Raw genomic sequence first — 22,914 nt, 5'->3', positions numbered from 1 at the left:
AATATGTACTTACTGTAATTTTTTATATTTTATTTACAGTATGTAAAATGTAGTTGGTGTACTTTTAGTTAATATTATATGTACAATATATGAAATATATTTACTGTACTTTTTGATATTTTATGTACAGTATATAATATATATTTGGTGTACTTTTGATATTTTATGTAAATTATATAATATATATTTGGTGTAGTTTTTCATATATTACATAGAGTGTAATATATATTTACTGTCCTTTTTCATATTTTATTTAGAGTGTATAATATACATTTGGTGTAATTTTTGATATTATATGAACAGTATATTAAATATAATTACTGAAGATTTTGATAGTTTATTTACAGTATATATAACACATATTTGGTGTACTTTTTGATATTTTATGTACAGTAGATAATATATACTTACTGTAATTTTTGATATTTTATTTACAGTATGTAAAATGTATTTGGTGTACTTTTAGTTAATATTATATGTACAATATATGAAATATATTTACTGTACTTTTTGATAATTTATGTACAGTATATAATATATATTTGGTGTACTTTAGATATTTTATGTAAATTCTATAATATATATTTGGAGTAGTATTTGATATTTTACATAGAGTGTAATATACATTTACTGTCCTTTTTGATATTTTATTTAGAGTGTATAATATACATTTGGTGTAATTTTTGATATTATATGTACAGTATATTAAATATAATTACTGAAGGTTTTGATAGTTTATTTACAGTATATATAACACATATTTGGTGTACTTTTTGATATTTTATGTACAGTAGATAATATGTACTTACTGTAATTTTTTATATTTTATTTACAGTATGTAAAATGTATTTGTTATACTTTTAGTTAATATTATATGTACAATATATGAAATATATTTACTGTACTTTTTGATATTTTATGTCCAGTATATAATATATATTTTGTGTACTTTTGATATTTTATGTAAATTATATAATATATATTTGGTGTAGTTTTTGATATTTTACATAGAGTGTAATATATATTTACTGTCATTTTTGATATTTTATTTAGAGTGTATTATATACATTTGGTGTAATTTTTGATATTTTACATACAGTATATTAAATATAATTACTGAAGATTTTGATAGTTTATTTACAGTATATATAACACATATTTGGTGTACTTTTAGATATTTTATGTACAGTAGATAATATATACTTACTGTAATTTTTGATATTTTATTTACAGTATGTAAAATGTATTTGGTGTACTTTTAGTTAATATTATATGTACAATATATGAAATATATTTAGTGTACTTTTTGATATTTTATGTACAGTATATAATATATATTTGGTGTACGTTTGATATTTTATGTAAATTATATAATATATATTTGGTGTAGTTTTTGATATTTTACATAGTGTGTAATATATATTTACTGTCCTTTTTGATATTTTATTTAGAGTGTATAATATACATTTGGTGTAATTATTGATATTTCATGTACAGTATATTAAATATAATTACTGAAGATTTTGATAGTTTATTTACAGTATATATAACACATATCTGGTGTACATTTTGATATTTTATGTACAGTAGATAATATATACTTACTGTAATTTTTTATATTTTATTTACAGTATATAAAAAGTATTTGGTGTACTTTTAGTTAATATTATATGTACAATATATGAAATATATTTACTGTACTTTTTGATATTTTATGCACAGTATATAATATATATTTGGTGTACTTTTGATATTCTATGTAAATTATATAGTATATATTTGGTGTAGTTTATGATATTTTACATAGAGTGTAATATATATTTACTGTCCTTTTTGACATTTTATTTAGAGTGTATAATATACATTTGGTGTATTTTTTGATATTTTATGAACAGTATATTAAATATAATTACTGAAGATTTTGATAGTTTATTTACAGTATATATAACACATATTTGGTGTACTTTTTGATATTTTATGTACAGTAGATAATATATACTTACTGTAATTTTTGATATTTTATTAACAGTATGTAAAATGTATTTGGTGTACTTTTAGTTAATATTATATGTACAATATATGAAATATATTTATTGTACTTTTTGATATTTTATGTACAGTAGATAATATGTACTTAGTGTAATTTTTTATATTTTATTTACAGTACGTAAAATGTAGTTGGTGTACTTTTAGTTAATACTATATGTACAATATATGAAATATATTTACTGTACTTTTTGATATTTTATGTAGAGTATATAATATATATTTGGTGTACTTTTGATATTTTATGTAAATTATATAATATATATTTGGTGTAGTTTTTCATATATTACATAGAGTGGAATATATATTTACTGTCCCTTTTGATATTTTATTTAGAGTGTATAATATACATTTGGTGTAATTTTTGATATTTTATGAACAGTATATTAAATATAATTACTGAAGATTTTGATAGTTTATTTACAGTATATATAACACATATTTGGTGTACTTTTTGATATTTTATGTACAGTAGATAATATATACTTACTGTAATTTTTTATATTTTATTTACAGTATATAAAATGTATTTGGTGTACTTTTATTTAATATTATATGTACAATATATGAAATATATTTACTGTACTTTTTGATATTTTACGTACAGTATATAATAAATATTTGGTGTACTTTTGATATTTTATGTAAATTATATAATATATATTTGGTGTAGTTTTTGATATTTTACAGAGTGTAATATATATTTACTGTCCTTTTTGATATTTTATTTAGAGTGTATAATATACATTTGTTGTATTTTTTGATATTTTATGAACAGTATATTAAATATAATTACTGAAGATTTTGATAGTTTATTTACAGTATATATAACACATATTTGGTGTACTTTTTGATATTTTATGTACAGTAGATAATATATACTTACTGTAATTTTTTATATTTTATTTACTGTATGTAAAATGTATTTGGTGTACTTTTAGTTAATATTATATGTACATTATATGAAATATATTTACTGTACTTTTTGATATTTTATGTACAGTAGATAATACACTTACTGTAATTTTTTATATTTTATTTACAGTATGTAAAATGTATTTGGTGTACTTTTAGTTAATATTATATGTACAATATATGAAATATATTTACTGTACTTTTTGATATTTTATGTACAGTATATAACATATATTTGGTGTACTTTTGATATTTTATGTAAATTATAAAGTATATATTTGGTGTTGTTTTTGATATTTTACATAGAGTGTAATATATATTTACTATCCTTTTTGATATTTTATTTAGAGTGTATAATATACATTTGTTGTATTTTTTGATATTTTATGAACAGTATATTAAATATAATTACTGAAGATTTTGATAGTTTATTTACAGTATATATAACACATATTTGGTGTACTTTTTGATATTTTATGTACAGCAGATAATATGTACTTTCTGTAATTTTTTATATTTTATTTACAGTATGTAAAATGTAGTTGGTGTACTTTTAGTTAATATTATATGTACAATATATGAAATATATTTACTGTACTTTTTGATATTTTCTGTAGAGTATATAATATATATTTGGTGTACTTTTGATATTTTATGTAAATTATATAATATATATTTGGTGTAGTTTTTGATATTTTACATAGAGTGTAATATATATTTACTGTCATTTTTGATATTTTATTTAGAGTGTATTATATACATTTGGTGTAATTTTTGATATTTTACGTACAGTATATTAAATATAATTACTGAAGATTTTGATAGTTTATTTACAGTATATATAACACATATTTGGTGTACTTTTTGATATTTTATGTACAGTAGATAATATACACTTACTGTAATTTTTGATATTTTATTTACAGTATGTAAAATGTATTTGGTGTACTTTTAGTTAATATTATATGTACAATATATGAAATATATTTACTGTACTTTTTGATATTTTATGTACAGTATATAATATATATTTGGTGTACTTTTGATATTTTATGTAAATTATATAATATATATTTGGTGTAGTTTTTGATATTTTACACAGTGTGTAATATATATTTACTGTCCTTTTTGATATTTTATTTAGAGTGTATAATATACATTTGGTGTAATTATTGATATTTCATGTACAGTATATTAAATATAATTACTGAAGTTTTTGATAGTTTATTTACAGTATATATAACACATATTTGGTGTACTTTTTGATATTTTATGTACAGTAGATAATATATACTTACTGTAATTTTTTATATTTTATTTACAGTATATAAAATGTATTTGGTGTACTTTTAGTTAATATTATATGTACAATATATGAAATATATTTACTGTACTTTTTGATATTTTATATACAGTATATAATATATATTTGGTGTACTTTTGATATTCTATGTAAATTATATAGTATATATTTGGTGTAGTTTTTGATATTTTACATAGAGTGTAATATATATTTACTGTCCTTTTTGATATTTTATTTAGAGTGTATAATATACATTTGGTATATTTTTTGATATTTTATGAACAGTATATTAAATATAATTCCTGAAGATTTTGATAGTTTATTTACAGTATATATAACACATATTTGGTGTACTTTTTGATATTTTATGTACAGTAGATAATATATACTTACTGTAATTTTTGATATTTTATTTACAGTATGTAAAATGTATTTGGTGTACTTTTAGTTAATATTATATGTACAATATATGAAATATATTTACTGTACTTTTTGATATTTTATGTACAGTAGATAATATGTACTTACTGTAATTTTTTATATTTTATTTACAGTATGTAAAATGTAGTTGGTGTACTTTTAGTTAATATTATATGTACAATATATGAAATATATTTACTGTACTTTTTGATATTTTATGTACAGTATATAATATATATTTGGTGTACTTTTGATATTTTATGTAAATTATATAATATATATTTGGTGTAGTTTTTCATATATTACATAGAGTGTAATATATATTTACTGTCCTTTTTGATATTTTATTTAGAGTGTATAATATACATTTGGTGTAATTTTTGATATTTTATGAACAGTATATTAAATATAATTACTGAAGATTTTGATAGTTTATTTACAGTATATATAACACATATTTGGTGTACTTTTTGATATTTTATGTACAGTAGATAATATATACTTACTGTAATTTTTGATATTTTATTTACAGTATGTAAAATGTATTTGGTGTACTTTTAGTTAATATTATATGTACAATATATGAAATATATTTACTGTACTTTTTGATAATTTATGTACAGTATATAATATATATTTGGTGTACTTTAGATATTTTATGTAAATTCTATAATATATATTTGGAGTAGTATTTGATATTTTACATAGAGTGTAATATACATTTACTGTCCTTTTTGATATTTTATTTAGAGTGTATAATATACATTTGGTGTAATTTTTGATATTATATGTACAGTATATTAAATATAATTACTGAAGGTTTTGATAGTTTATTTACAGTATATATAACACATATTTGGTGTACTTTTTGATATTTTATGTACAGTAGATAATATATACTTACTGTAATTTTTGATATTTTATTTACAGTATGTAAAATGAATTTGTTATAATTTTAGTTAATATTATATGTACAATATATGAAATATATTTACTGTACTTTTTGATATTTTATGTACAGTATATAATATATATTTGGTGTACTTTTGATATTTTATGTAAATTATAAAATATATATTTGGTGTAGTTTTTGGTATTTTACACAGTGTGTAATATATATTTACTGTCCTTTTTGATATTTTATTTAGAGTGTATACTATTCATTTGGTGTAATTATTGATATTTTATGTACAGTATATTAAATATAATTACTGAAGATTTTGATAGTTTATTTACAGTATATATAACACATATTTGGTGTACTTTTTGATATTTTATGTACAGTAGATAATATATACTTACTGTAATTTTTTATATTTTATTTACAGTATATAAACTGTATTTGGTGTACTTTTAGTTAATATTATATGTAGAATATATGAAATATATTTACTGTACTTTTTGATATTTTATGTAGAGTATATAATGTATATATGGTGTACTTTTGATATTTTATATAAATTATATAATATATATTTGGTGTAGTTTTTGATATTTTATATAGAGTGTAATATATATTTACTGTCCTTTTTGATATTTTATTTAGAGTGTATAATATATATTTGGTGTATTTTTTGATATTTTATGAACATTATGTTAAATATAATTCCTGAAGATTTGATAGTTTATTTACAGTATATATAACACATATTTGGTGTACTTTTTGATATTTTATGTACAGTAGATAATATATACTTACTGTAATTTTTTATATTTTATTTACAGTATAGAAAATGTATTTGGTGTACTTTTAGTTAATATTATATGTACAATATATGAAATATATTTACTGTACTTTTTGATATTTTATGTACAGTATATAATATATATTTGGTGTACTTTTGATATTCTATGTAAATTATATAGTATATATTTGGTGTAGCTTTTGATATTTTACATAGAGTGTAATATATATTTACTGTCCTTTTTGATATTTATTTAGAGTGTATAATATACATTTGGTGTATTTTTTGATATTTTATGAACAGTATATTAAATATAATTAGTGAAGATTTTGATAGTTTATTTACAGTATATATAACACATATTTGGTGCACTTTTTGATATTTTATGTACAGTAGATAATATATACTTACTGTAATTTTTTATATGTTATTTACAGTATGTAAAACGTAGTTGGTGTACTTTTAGTTAATATTATATGTACAATATATGAAATATATTTACTGTACTTTTTGATATTTTATGTACTGTATATAATATATATTTGGTGTACTTTTGATATTTTATGTTAATTATATAATATATATTTGGTGTAGTTTTTCATATATTACATAGAGTGTAATATATATTTACTGAACTTTTTGATATTTTATTTACAGTGTGTGATATACATTTGGTGTAATTTTTGATATTTTATGAACAGTATATTAATTATAATTACTGAAGATTTTCATAGTTTATTTACAGTATATATAACACATATTTGGTGTACTTTTTGATATTTTATGTACAGTAGATAATATGTACTTACTGTAATTTTTTATATTTTATTTACAGTATGTAAAATGTAGTTGGTGTACTTTTAGTTAATATTATATGTACAATATATGAAATATATTTACTGTACTTTTTGATATTTTATGTCCAGTATATAATATATATTTTGTGTACATTTGATATTTTATGTAAATTATATAATATATATTTGGTGTAGTTTTTGATATTTTACATAGAGTGTAATATATATTTACTGTCATTTTTGATATTTTATTTAGAGTGTATTATATATATTTGGTGTAATTTTTGATATTTTACGTACAGTATATTAAATATAATTACTGAAGATTTTGATAGTTTATTTACAGTATATATAACACATATTTGGTGTACTTTTAGATATTTTATGTACAGTAGATAATATATACTTACTGTAATTTTTTATATTTTATTTACAGTATGTAAAATGTATTTGGTGTACTTTTAGTTAACATTATATGTACAATATATGAAATATATTTAGTGTACTTTTTGATACTTTATGTACAGTATATAATATATATTTGGTGTACGTTTGATAGTTTATGTAAATTATATAATATATATTTGGTGTAGTTTTTGATATTTTACATAGTGTGTAATATATATTTACTGTCCTTTTTGATATTTTATTTAGAGTGTATAATATACATTTGGTGTAATTATTGATATTTCATGTACAGTATATTAAATATAATTACTGAAGATTTTGATAGTTTATTTACAGTATATATAACACATATTTGGTGTACTTTTTGATATTTTATGTACAGTAGATAATATATACTTACTGTAATTTTTTATATTTTATTTACAGTATATAAAAAGTATTTGGTGTACTTTTAGTTAATATTATATGTACAATATATGAAATATATTTACTGTACTTTTTGATATTTTATGTACAGTATATAATGTATATTTGGTGTACTTTTGATATTCTATGTAAATTATATAGTATATATTTGGTGTAGTTTATGATATTTTACATAGAGTGTAATATATATTTACTGTCCTTTTTGATATTTTATTTAGAGTGTATAATATACATTTGGTGTATTTTTTGATATTTTATGAACACTATATTAAATATAATTACTGAAGATTTTGATAGTTTATTTACAGTATATATAACACATATTTGGTGTACTTTTTGATATTTTATGTACAGTAGATAATATATACTTACTGTAATTTTTGATATTTTATTAACAGTATGTAAAATGTATTTGGTGTACTTTTAGTTAATATTATATGTACAATATATGAAATATATTTATTGTACTTTTTGATATTTTATGTACAGTAGATAATATGTACTTACTGTAATTTTTTATAATTTATTTACAGTACGTAAAATGTAGTTGGTGTACTTTTAGTTAATACTATATGTACAATATATGAAATATATTTACTGTACTTTTTGATATTTTATGTACAGTATATAATATATATTTGGTGTACTTTTGATATTTTATGTAAATTATATAATATATATTTGGTGTAGTTTTTCATATATTACATAGAGTGGAATATATATTTACTGTCCCTTTTGATATTTTATTTAGAGTGTATAATATACATTTGGTGTAATTTTTGATATTTTATGAACAGTATATTAAATATAGTTACTGAAGATTTTGATAGTTTATTTACAGTATATATAACACATATTTGGTGTACTTTTTGATATTTTATGTACAGTAGATAATATATACTTACTGTAATTTTTTATATTTAATTTACAGTATATAAAATGTATTTGGTGTACTTTTAGTTAATATTATATGTACAATATATGAAATATATTTACGGTACTTTTTGATATTTTATGTACTGTATATAATATATATTTGGTGTACTTTTGATATTTTATGTAAATTATATAATATATATTTGGTGTAGTTTTTCATATATTACATAGAGTGTAATATATATTTACTGAACTTTTTGATATTTTATTTACAGTGTATAATATACATTTGGTGTAATTTTTGATATTTTATGAACAGTATATTAATTATAATTACTGAAGATTTTGATAGTTTATTTACAGTATCTATAACACATATTTGGTGTACTTTTTGATATTTTATGTACAGTAGATAATATGTACTTACTGAAATTTTTTATATTTTATTTACAGTATAGAAAATGTATTTGGTGTACTTTTAGTTAATATTATATGTACAATATATGAAATATATTTACTGTACTTTTTGATATTTTATATACAGTATATAATATATATTTGGTGTACTTTTGATATTCTATGTAAATTATATAGTATATATTTGGTGTAGTTTTTGATATTTTACATAGAGTGTAATATATATTTACTGTCCTTTTTGATATTTTATTTAGAGTGTATAATATACATTTGGTGTATTTTTTGATATTTTATGAACAGTATATTAAATATAATTACTGAAGATTTTGATAGTTTATTTACAGTATATATAACACATATTTGGTGTACTTTTTGATATTTTATGTACAGTAGATAATATATACTTACTGTAATTTTTGATATTTTATTTACAGTATGTAAAATGTATTTGGTGTACTTTTAGTTAATATTATATGTACAATGTATGAAATATATTTACTGTACTTTTTGGTATTTTATGTACAGTATATAATATATATTTGGTGTACTTTTGATATTTTATGTAAATTATATAATATATATTTGGTGTAGTTTTTGATATTTTACACAGTGTGTAATATATATTTACTGTCCTTTTTGATATTTTATTTAGAGTGTATACTATTCATTTGGTGTAATTATTGATATTTCATGTACAGTATATTAAATATAATTACTGAAGATTTTGATAGTTTATTTACAGTATATATAACACATATTTGGTGTACTTTTTGATATTCTATGTACAGTAGATAATATATACTTACTGTAATTTTTTATATTTTATTTACAGTATATAAAATGTATTTGGTGTACTTTTAGTTAATATTATATGTACAATATATGAAATATATTTACTGTACTATTTGATAATTTATGTACAGTAGATAATATATACTTACTGTAATTTTTGATATTTTATTTACAGTATATAAAATGTATTTGGTGTAGTTTTAGTTAATATTATATGTACAATATATGAAATATATTTACTGTACTTTTTGATATTTTATGTACAGTATATAATATATATTTGGGGTACTTTTGATATTTTATGTAAATTATATAATATATATTTGGTGTAGTTTTTGATATTTTACATAGAGTGTAATATATATTTACTGTCTTTTTGATATTTTATTTAGAGTGTATACTATTCATTTGGTGTAATTATTGATATTTCATGTACAGTATATTAAATATAATTACTGAAGATTTTGATAGTTTATTTACAGTATATATAACACATATTTGGTGTACTTTTTGATATTTTATGTACAGTAGATAATATATAGTTACTGTAATTTTTGATATTTTATTTACAGTATGTAAAATGTATTTGGTGTACTTTTAGTTAATATTATATGTACAATATATGAAATATATTTACTGTACTTTTTGATATTTTATGTACAGTGTATAATATATACTTGGGGTACTTTTGATATTTTATGTAAATTATATAATATATATTTGGTGTAGTTTTTGATATTTTACATAGAGTGTAATATATATTTACTGTCCTTTTTGATATTTTATTTAGAGTGTATAATATACATTTGGTATAATTTTTGATATTTTATGTACAGTATATTAAATATAATTACTGAAGATTTTGATAGTTTATTTACATTATATATAACACATATTTGGTGTACTTTTTGATATTTTATGTACAGTAGATAATATATACTTACTGTAATTTTTGATATTTTATTTACAGTATGTAAAATGTATTTGGTGTACTTTTAGTTAATATTATATGTACAATATATGAAATATATTTACTGTACTTTTTGATATTTTATGTACAGTATATAATATATATTTGGTGTACTTTTGATATTTTATGTAAATTATATAATATATATTTTGTGTAGTTTTTGATATTTTACATAGAGTGTAATATATATTTACTGTCCTTTTTGATATTTTATTTAGAGTGCATAATATACATTTGGTGTAATTATTGATATTTTATGTACAGTATATTAAATATAATTACTGAATATTTTGATAGTTTATTTACAGTATATATAACACATATTTGGTGTACTTTTTGATATTTTATGTACAGTAGATAATATATACTTACTGTAATGTTTGATATTTTATTTACAGTATATAAAATGTATTTGGTGTACTTTTAGTTAATATTATATGTAGAATATATGAAATATATTTACTTTACTTTTTGATATTTTATGTACAGTATATAATATATATTTGGTGTAATTTTGATATTTTATGTAAATTATATAATATATATTTGGTGTAGTTTTTGATATTTTAGAGTGTAATATATATTTACTGTACTTTTTGATATTTTATTTAGAGTGTGTAATATACATTTGGCGTAATTTTTGATATTTTATGTACAGTATATTAAATATAATTACTGAAGATAGTGATAGTTGATTTTCAGTATATATAACACATATCTGGTGTACTTTTTGATATTTTATGTACAGTAGATAATATATACTTACTGAAATATTTTATATTTTATTTACAGTATGTAAAATGTATTTGGTGTACTTTTAGTTAATATATGTACAATATATGAAATATATTTACTGTTCTTTTTGATATTTTATGTACAGTTTATAATATATATTTGGTGTACTTTTGATATTTTATGTAAATTATATAATATATATTTGGTGTAGATTTTGATATTTTACATAGAGTGTAATATATATTTACTGTCGTTTTTGATATTTTATTTAGAGTGTATAATATACATTTGGTGTAATTATTGATATTTTATGTACAGTATATTAAATATAATGACTGAAGGTTTTGATAGTTTATTTACAGTATATATAACACATATTTGGTGTACTTTTTGATAGCTTATGTACAGTAGATAATATATACTTACTGTAATTTTTGATATTTTATTTACAGTATATAAAATGTATTTGGTGTAGTTTTAGTTAATATTATATGTACAATATATGAAATATATTTACTGTACTTTTTGATATTTTATGTACTGTATATAATATCTATTTGGTGTACTTTTGATATTTTCTGTAAATTATATAATATATATTTGGCGTAGTTTTTGATATTTTACATAGAGTGTGCAATATATATTTACTGTAATTTTAGATTTTTTTTACAGTATATAGTATACATTTCGTGTAATTTTTGATATTTTATGTGCAGTATATTAAATATAATTACTGTAGTTTTTGATTGTTTATTTACAGTATATATAACACATATTTGGTGTACTTTTTGATATTTTATATACAGAATGTAATATATATTTACTGTAGTATTGGATATTTTATTTACAGTATATAAAATGTATTTGGTGTACTTTTAGTTAATATTATATGTACAATATATGAAATATATTTACTGTACTTTTTGATATTTTATGTACTGTATATAATATCTATTTGGTGTACTTTTGATATTTTATGTAAATTATATAATATACATTTGGCGTAGTTTTTGATATTTTACATAGAGTGTGCAATATATATTTACTGTAATTTTAGATATTTTTTTTACGGTATATAGTATACATTTCGTGTAATTTTTGATATTTTATGTACAGTATATTAAATATAATTAGTGTATTTTTTGATTGTTTATTTACACTATATATAACACATATTTGGTGTACTTTTTGACATTTTATGTACAGTATGTAATATATATTTACTGTACTATTGGATATTTTATTTACAGTATATAAAATGTATTTGGTGTACTTTTAGTTAATATTATATGTACAATATATGAAATATATTTACTGTACTTTTTGATATTTCATGTACTGTATATAATATCTATTTGGTGTACTTTTGATATTTTATGTAAATTATATAATATATATTTGGTGTAGTTTTTGATATTTTACATAGAGTGTGCAATATATATTTACTGTAATTTTAGATATTTTTTTTACGGTATATAGTATACATTTCGTGTAATTTTTGATATTTTATGTGCAGTATATTAAATATAATTACTGTAGTTTTTGATTGTTTATTTACAGTATATATAACACATATTTGGTGTGCTTTTTGACATTTTATGTACAGAATGTAATATATATTTACTGTACTATTGGATATTTTATTTACAGTATATAAAATGTATTTGGTGTACTTTTAGTTAATATTATATGTACAATATATGAAATATATTTACTGTACGTTTTGATATTTTATGTACTGTATATAATATCTATTTGGTGTACTTTTGATATTTTATGTAAATTATATAATATATATTTGGCGTAGATTTTGATATTTTACATAGAGTGTGCAATATATATTTACTGTAATTTTAGATATTTTTTTTACGGTATATAGTATACATTTCGTGTAATTTTTGATATTTTATGTACAGTATATTAAATATAATTACTGTAGTTTTTGATTGTTGATTTACAGTATATATAACACACATTTGGTGTACTTTTTGATATTTTATGTACGGTATGTAATATATATTTACTGTACTATTGGATATTTTATTTACAGTATATAAAATGTATTTGGTGTACTTTTAGTTAATATTATATGTACAATATATGAAATATATTTACTGTACTTTTTGATATTTTATGTACTGTATATAATATCTATTTGGTGTACTTTTGATATTTTATGTGAATTATATAATATATATTTGGCGTAGTTTTTGATATTTTACATAGAGTGTGCAATATATATTTACTGTAATTTTAGATATTTTTTTACGGTATATAGTATACATTTCGTGTAATTTTTGATATTTTATGTACAGTATATTAAATATAATTACTGTAGTTTTTGATTGTTTATTTACAGTATATATAACACATATTTGGTGTACTTTTGGACATTTTATGTACAGTATGTAATATATATTTACTGTACTACTGGATAATTTATTTACAGTATGTAAAATATATTTGGTGTACTTTTAGTTAATATTATATGTACAATATATGAAATATATTTACTGTACTTTTTGATATTTCATGTACTGTATATAATATCTATTTGGTGTACTTTTGATATTTTATGTAAATTATATAATATATGTTTGGCGTAGTTTTTGATATTTTACATAGAGTGTGCAATATATATTTACTGTAATTTTAGATTTTTTTTTACGGTATATAGTATACATTTCGTGTAATTTTTGATATTTTATGTACAGTATATTAAATATAATTACTGTAGTTTTTGATTGTTTATTTACAGTATATATAACACATATTTGGTGTACTTTTTGTCATTTTATGTACAGTATGTAATATATATTTACTGTACTATTGGATATTTTATTTACAGTATATAAAATATATTTGGTGTACTTTTAGTTAATAATATATGTACAATATATGAAATATATTTACTGTACTTTTTGATATTTTATGTACTGTATATAATATCTATTTGGTGTACTTTTGATATTTTATGTAAATTATATAATATATATTTGGGGTAGTTTTTGATATTTTACATAGAGTGTAATATATATTTACTGTCCTTTTTGATATTTTATTTAGTGTATATAATATACATTTGTTGTATTTTTTGATATTTTATGAACAGTATATTAAATATAATTACTGAAGATTTTGATAGTTTATTTACAGTATATATAACACATATTTGGTGTACTTTTTGATATTTTATGTACAGTAGATAATATATACTTACTGTAATTTTTTATATTTTATTTACAGTATGTAAATCGTAGTTGGTGTACTTTTAGTTAATATTATATGTACAATATATGAAATATATTTACTGTTCTTTTTGATATTTTATGTACGGTATATAATATATATTTGGTGCACTTTTGATATTTTATGTAAATTATATAATATGTATTTGGTGTAGTTTTTCATATATCACATAGTGTGTAATATATATTTACTGAACTTTTTGATATTTTATTTACAGTTTATAATATACATTTGGTGTAATTTTTGATATTTTATGAACAGTATATTAATTATAATTACTGAAGATTTTGATAGTTTATTTACAGTATATATAACACATATTTGGTGTACTTTTTGATATTTTATGTACAGTAGATAATATGTACTTACTGTAATTTTTTGTACTTTATTTACAGTATGTAAAATGTATTTGGTGTACTTTCAGTTAATATTATACGTACAATATATGAAATATATTTACTGTACTATTTGATAATTTATGTACAGTAGATAATATATACTTACTATAATTTTTTATATTTTATTTACAGTATGTAAAATGTATTTGGTGTACTTTTAGTTAATATTATATCTACAATATATGAAATATATTTACTGTACTTTTGATATTTTATGTACAGTATATAATATATATTTGGTGTACTTTTGATATTTTATGTAAATTATATAATATATATTTGGTGTAGTTTTTGATATTTTACATAGAGTGTAATATATATTTACTGTCATTTTTGATATTTTATTTAGGGTGTATAATATACATTTGGTGTAATTATTGATATTTTATGTACAGTATATTAAATATAATTACTGAAGATTTTGATAGTTTATTTTCAGTATATATAACACATATTTGGTGTACTTTTTGATATTTTATGTACAGTAGATAATATATACTTACTGTAATTTTTAATATTTTATTTACAGTATGTAAAATGTATTTGGTGTACTTTAGTTAATATATGTACAATATATGAAATATATTTACTGTTCTTTTTGATATTTTATGTACAGTTTATAATATATATTTGGTGTACTTTTGATATTTTATGTAAATTATATAATATATATTTGGTGTAGATTTTGATATTTTACATAGAGTGTAATATATATTTACTGTCATTTTTGATATTTTATTTAGAGTGTATAATATACATTTGGTGTAATTATTGATATTTTATGTACAGTATATTAAATATAATTACTGAAGATTTTGATAGTTTATTTACAATATATATAACACATATTTGGTGTACTTTTTGATAGCTTATGTACAGTAGATAATATATACTTACTGTAATTTTTGATATTTTATTTACAGTATATAAAATGTATTTGGTGTAGTTTTAGTTAATATTATATGTACAATATATGAAATATATTTACTGTACTTTTTGATATTTTATGTACAGTATATAATATATATTTGGGGTACTTTTGATATTTTATGTAAATTATATAATATATATTTGGTGTAGTTTTTGATATTTTACAAGGAGTGTAATATATATTTACTGTCCTTTTTGATATTTTATTTAGAGTGTGTAATATACATTTGGTGTAATTTTTGATATTTTATGAACAGTATATTAAATATAATTACTGAAGATTTTGATAGTTTATTTACAGTATATATAAAACATATTTGGTGTACTTTTTGATATTTTATGTACAGTAGATAATATATACTTACTGTAACTTTTTATATTTTATTTACAGTATGTAAAATGTATTTGGTGTACTTTCAGTTAATATTATATGTACAATATATGAAATATATTTACTGTACTATTTGATAATTTATGTACAGTAGATAATATATACTTACTGTAATTTTTTATATTTTATTTACAGTATGTAAAATGTATTTGGTGTACTTATAGTTAATATTATATGCACAATATATGAAATATATTTACTGTACTTTTTGATAATTTATGTACAGTATATAACATATATTTGGTGTACTTTTGATATTTTATGTAAATTATATAAAATATATTTGGTGTAGTTTTTGATATTTTACATAGAGTGTAATATATATTTACTGTCATTTTTGATATTTTATTTAGAGTGTATAATATACATTTGGTGTAATTTTTGATATTTTATGTACAGTATATAAAATATAATTACTGAAGATTTTGATAGTTTATTTACAGTATATATAACACATATTTGGTGTACTTTTTGATGTTTTATGTACAGTAGATAATATATATTTACTGTAATTTTTGATATTTTATTTACAGTATGTAAAATGTATTTGGTGTACTTTTAGTTAATATTATATGTACAGTATATGAAATATATTTACTGTACTTTTTGATATTTTATGTACAGTATATAATATATATTTGGTGTACTTTTGATATTTTATGTAAATTATATAATATATATTTGGTGTAGTTTTTGATATTTTACATAGAGTGTAATATATATTTACTGTCCTTTTTGATATTTTATTTAGAGTGTATAATATACATTTGGTGTAATTTTTGATATTTTATGAACAGTATATTAAATGTAATTACTGAAGATTTTGATAGTTTATTTACAGTATATATAACACATATTTGGTGTACTTTTTGATATTTTATGTACAGTAGATAATATATACTTACTGTAATTTTTTATATTTTATTTACAGTATATAAAATGTATTTGGTGTACTTTTAGTTAATATTATATGTACAATATATGAAATATATTTACTGTACTTTTTGATATTTTATGTAAGGTATATAATATATATTTGGTGTACTTCTGATATTTTATGTAAATTATATAATATATATTTGGTGTAGTTTTTGATATTTTACAGAGTGTAATATATATTTACTGTCCTTTTTGATATTTTATTTAGAGTGTATAATATACATTTGTTGTATTTTTTGATATTTTATGAACAGTATATTAAATATAATTACTGAAGATTTTGATAGTTTATTTACAGTATATATAACACATATTTGGTGTACTTTTTGATATTTTATGTACAGTAGATAATATACACTTACTGTAATTTTTTATATTTTATTTACTGTATGTAAAATGTATTTGGTGTACTTTTAGTTAATATTATATGTACATTATATGAAATATATTTACTGTACTTTTTGATATTTTAAGTACAGTAGATAATACACTTACTGTAATTTTTTATATTTTATTTACAGTATGTAAAATGTATTTGGTGTACTTTTAGTTAATATTATATGTACAATATATGAAATATATTTACTGTACTTTTTGATATTTTATGTACAGTATATAACATATATTTGGTGTACTTTTGATATTTTATGTAAATTATAAAGTATATATTTGGTGTAGTATTTGATATTTTACATAGAGTGTAATATATATTTACTGTACTTTTTGATATTTTATTTAGAGTGTATAATATACATTTGTTGTATTTTTTGATATTTTATGAACAGTATATTAAATATAATTACTGAAGATTTTGATAGTTTATTTACAGTATATATAACACATATTTGGTGTACTTTTTGATATTTTATGTACAGCAGATAATATGTACTTTCGGTAATTTTTTATATTTTATTTACAGTATGTAAAATATAGTTGGTGTACTTTTAGTTAATATTATATGTACAATATATGAAATATATTTACTGTACTTTTTGATATTTTCTGTAGAGTATATAATATATATTTGGTGTAATTTTGATATTTTATGTAAATTATATAATATATATTTGGTGTAGTTTTTGATATTTTACATAGAGTGTAATATATATTTACTGTCATTTTTGATATTTTATTTAGAGTGTATTATATACATTTGGTGTAATTTTTGATATTTTACGTACAGTATATTAAATATAATTACTGAAGGTTTTGATAGTTTATTTACAGTATATATAACACATATTTGGTGTACTTTTTGATATTTTATGTACAGTAGATAATATACACTTACTGTAATTTTTGATATTTTATTTACAGTATGTAAAATGTATTTGGTGTACTTTTAGTTAATATTATATGTACAATATATGAAATATATTTACTGTACTTTTTGATATTTTATATACAGTATATAATATATATTTGGTGTACTTTTGATATTCTATGTAAATTATATAGTATATATTTGGTGTAGTTTTTGATATTTTACATAGAGTGTAATATATATTTACTGTCCTTTTTGATATTTTATTTAGAGTGTATAATATACATTTGGTGTATTTTTTGATATTTTATGAACAGTATATTAAATATAATTACTGAAGATTTTGATAGTTTATTTACAGTATATATAACACATATTTGGTGTACTTTTTGATATTTTATGTACAGTAGATAATATATACTTACTGTAATTTTTGATATTTTATTTACAGTATGTAAAATGTATTTGGTGTACTTTTAGTTAATATTATATGTACAATATATGAAATATATTTACTGTACGTTTTGATATTTTATGTACAGTGGATAATATGTACTTACTGTAATTTTTTATATTTTATTTACAGTATGTAAAATGTATTTGGTGTACTTTTAGTTAATATTATATGTACAATATATGAAATATATTTACTGTACTTTTTGATATTTTATGTACAGTATATAACATATATTTGGTGTACTTTTGATATTTTATGTAAATTATAAAGTATATATTTGGTGTAGTTTTTGATATTTTACATAGAGTGTAATATATATTTACTGTCCTTTTTGATATTTTATTTAGAGTGTATAATATACATTTGTTGTATTTTTTGATATTTTATGAACAGTATATTAAATATAATTACTGAAGATTTTGATAGTTTATTTACAGTATATATAACACATATTTGGTGTACTTTTTGATATTTTATGTACAGTAGATAATATATACTTACTGTAATTTTTTATATTTTATTTACAGTTTGTAAAACGTAGTTGGTGTACTTTTAGTTAATATTATATGTACAATATATGAAATATATTTACGGTACTTTTTGATATTTTATGTACTGTATATAATATATATTTGGTGTACTTTTGATATTTTATGTAAATTATATAATATATATTTGGTGTAGTTTTTCATATATTACATAGAGTGTAATATATATTTACTGAACTTTTTGATATTTTATTTACAGTGTATAATATACATTCGGTGTAATTTTTGATATTTTATGAACAGTATATTAATTATAATTACTGAAGATTTTGATAGTTTATTTACAGTATCTATAACACATATTTGGTGTACTTTTTGATATTTTATGTACAGTAGATAATATGTACTTACTGTAATTTTTTATATTTTATTTACAGTATAGAAAATGTATTTGGTGTACTTTTAGTTAATATTATATGTACAATATATGAAATATATTTACTGTACTTTTTGATATTTTATATACAGTATATAATATATATTTGGTGTACTTTTGATATTCTATGTAAATTATATAGTATATATTTGGTGTAGTTTTTGATATTTTACATAGAGTGTAATATATATTTACTGTCCTTTTTGATATTTTATTTAGAGTGTATAATATACATTTGGTGTATTTTTTGATATTTTATGAACAGTATATTAAATATAATTACTGAAGATTTTGATAGTTTATTTACAGTATATATAACACATATTTGGTGTACTTTTTGATATTTTATGTACAGTAGGTAATATATACTTACTGTAATTTTTGATATTTTATTTACAGTATGTAAAATGTATTTGGTGTACTTTTAGTTAATATTATATGTACAATATATGAAATATATTTACTGTACTTTTTGATATTTTATGTACAGTATATAATATATATTTGGTGTACTTTTGATATTTTATGTAAATTATATAATATATATTTGGTGTAGTTTTTGATATTTTACACAGTGTGTAATATATATTTACTGTCCTTTTTGATATTTTATTTAGAGTGTATACTATTCATTTGGTGTAATTATTGATATTTCATGTACAGTATATTAAATATAATTACTGAAGATTTTGATAGTTTATTTACAGTATATATAACACATATTTGGTGTACTTTTTGATATTTTATGTACAGTAGATAATATATACTTACTGTAATTTTTTATATTTTATTTACAGTATATAAAATGTATTTGGTGTACTTTTAGTTAATATTATATGTACAATATATGAAATATATTTACTGTACTATTTGATAATTTATGTACAGTAGATAATATATACTTACTGTAATTTTTGATATTTTATTTACAGTATATAAAATGTATTTGGTGTAGTTTTAGTTAATATTATATGTACAATATATGAAATATATTTACTGTACTTTTTGATATTTTATGTACAGTATATAATATATATTTGGGGTACTTTTGATATTTTATGTAAATTATATAATATATATTTGGTGTAGTTTTTGATATTTTACATAGAGTGTAATATATATTTACTGTCCTTTTTGATATTTTATTTAGAGTGTATACTATTCATTTGGTGTAATTATTGATATTTCATGTACAGTATATTAAATATAATTACTGAAGATTTTGATAGTTTATTTACAGTATATATAACACATATTTGGTGTACTTTTTGATATTTTATGTACAGTAGATAATATATACTTACTGTAATTTTTTATATTTTATTTACAGTATATAAAATGTATTTGGTGTACTTTTAGTTAATATTATATGTACAATATATGAAATATATTTACTGTACTATTTGATAATTTATGTACAGTAGATAATATATACTTACTGTAATTTTTGATATTTTATTTACAGTATATAAAATGTATTTGGTGTAGTTTTAGTTAATATTATATGTACAATATATGAAATATATTTACTGTACTTTTTGATATTTTATGTACTGTATATAATATATATTTGGTGTACTTTTGATATTTTATGTAAATTATATAATATATATTTGGTGTAGTTTTTCATATATTACATAGAGTGTAATATATATTTACCGAACTTTTTGATATTTTATTTACAGTGTATAATATACATTTGGTGTAATTTTTGATATTTTATGAACAGTATATTAATTATAATTACTGAAGATTTTGATAGTTTATTTACAGTATCTATAACACATATTTGGTGTACTTTTTGATATTTTATGTACAGTAGATAATATGTACTTACTGTAATTTTTTATATTTTATTTACAGTATAGAAAATGTATTTGGTGTACTTTTAGTTAATATTATATGTACAATATATGAAATATATTTACTGTACTTTTTGATATTTTATATACAGTATATAATATATATTTGGTGTACTTTTGATATTCTATGTAAATTATGTAGTATATATTTGGTGTAGTTTTTGATATTTTACATAGAGTGTAATATATATTTACTGTCCTTTTTGATATTTTATTTAGAGTGTATAATATACATTTGGTGTATTTTTTGATATTTTATGAACAGTATATTAAATATAATTACTGAAGATTTTGATAGTTTATTTACAGTATATATAACACATATTTGGTGTACTTTTTGATATTTTATGTACAGTAGATAATATATACTTACTGTAATTTTTGATATTTTATTTACAGTATGTAAAATGTATTTGGTGTACTTTTAGTTAATATTATATGTACAATATATGAAATATATTTACTGTACTTTTTGTTATTTTATGTACAGTATATAATATATATTTGGTGTACTTTTGATATTTTATGTAAATTATATAATATATATTTGGTGTAGTTTTTGATATTTTACACAGTGTGTAATATATATTTACTGTCCTTTTTGATATTTTATTTAGAGTGTATACTATTCATTTGGTGTAATTATTGATATTTCATGTACAGTATATTAAATATAAATACTGAAGATTTTGATAGTTTATTTACAGTAT

The sequence above is a fragment of the Pan paniscus genome, chromosome 17 (assembly GCF_029289425.2).
Source record: "Pan paniscus chromosome 17, NHGRI_mPanPan1-v2.0_pri, whole genome shotgun sequence".
NCBI lineage: Eukaryota > Metazoa > Chordata > Mammalia > Primates > Hominidae > Pan > Pan paniscus.
This window is presented reverse-complemented; position numbering follows the sequence as displayed.